Here is a 1,667-nt window from a genome sequence, read left to right as displayed (position 1 = left end):
CTATAGGGATACTTCTCTGATATTGCTCGCATAATGTTAGGAAGAGGATAGAATAACAGAGTTGGGGGTGTAGAAGCATGGACGTCATGGAGTGTGTGAAGTCTGAAACTGTGATGTGTGCCCATACTACCCCCTGCTTGCAAACCCAGTAATGTGAGGACACAAACCAGATCATAAACCACAATGTGAAGGAGAACTGACCAGATATATGAACCCTGCCTCTGGGTAATCTGGGTGAATCTGTACAGCTGAGAGGTATGGCCACGGCAGGATATGGCCAATCTGTTAAGTTGATTTATGTACAAGAAGGGGATCCTCAGCCACCATAGTACCAAGGTGCTGGACCATTTACACTGACCCATCAGCAAGTGTCTGCAGCTACCCCTCCAGAATGGCAGGAGTGTACAAGAATGTGTAGGCTGTTTACCACAATACTGGACTCAGCTTCAGTCATCTTGTATTTCCCAGGAAATAACTGTGAGCAAATAATTATATCTGTCAGTAGTTAATGACATAATACATCACAGTGTAAAACAGTACATATGTCTAAATATCTCTGCTAACACCAACCATGTAACACAAGCAGCACAGACAGCAATAGTTACAGTATCCCCCCATCTGTCGCCCATTTCACTCCATATTGTCAACCTAGCTACAGATCCCCTGCAAAAACAGGTTGCTAGCTGTAGATGTAGAACACCAAACCGTGGACTAGAGTACAACCCTACCTGGAATGGATTCACACACTCAATACAGAAGGTCATACTGGGCATGATCCTACACTTAGAGAAATTAAGCCCGTCTCTGACAACACAGTGGACTATACATATCTGTCATTTGCAGATGTCTGTGCACACATATCAAATTGTACACCATTTATGCTTCACACACACATTGGATAGGAATACTCGCACATGTCCAGGGCCAACACACTATAATATGTCAAACATACACATACAGAGATGTGGGGAAGAGAGAGACAGACAGTGATAGAGAGAATTCCATTATGAAGCCAGTCCCACACACTACACATCCAATTGGCAGATATCACATGATGTGCTGATGTCAATCACTGTGGACATTCCTTTTGGTAGCCCTCAACCCTATAGTGTCTGTGGTGCTTGTGGTAACTGTGTAACATGATAGTACAAATCAGTATTCATGTAGCATTTGTATACTCAGTCCTGTCAAATGTAAAGTTTTGTGTGACTGAGTGCGTGTGTATGTTAGCACTCTTGCTGGTGTCAGTCACCTTGAAATAAACCATTGACCAAATCTCAGACCTATAAGCTCCATGGTGCTCGCAATAACTGCATAATGCTGTACTGTGGCAAACTAGTTAGGTAGGAATTCTAATCCTGGTCCTGGCAACTGTGATATTGTGTGTGTTTGTGTGAGAGAGTGTGTGTGTGTCTTTCTGACACCTGATTTTGTGAACATTCACACTTACTACACTTTCCTTGCCCTCCTTTAGCAATGCTGCTGATGTCATTCACCTTCAAAGATACCATTGGACTGTTCTCCAACATATAAGCTCTGTGACGCTTGTGATAACTGTGTAATACCATAGTATAGAAAACTAATTAGGTAGATCTAATTCTGGTTGTGGCAACTGTGATAATATCTGTGTTTGTATAAGATAGTGTGTGTCTTTGTTGACACCTGAT

The sequence above is a fragment of the Protopterus annectens genome, chromosome 4.part0, assembly GCF_019279795.1.
Source record: "Protopterus annectens isolate FY-2018-M chromosome 4.part0, PAN1.0, whole genome shotgun sequence".
Lineage (NCBI taxonomy): Eukaryota > Metazoa > Chordata > Ceratodontiformes > Protopteridae > Protopterus > Protopterus annectens.
Note: the sequence above shows the minus strand (reverse complement) of the source record.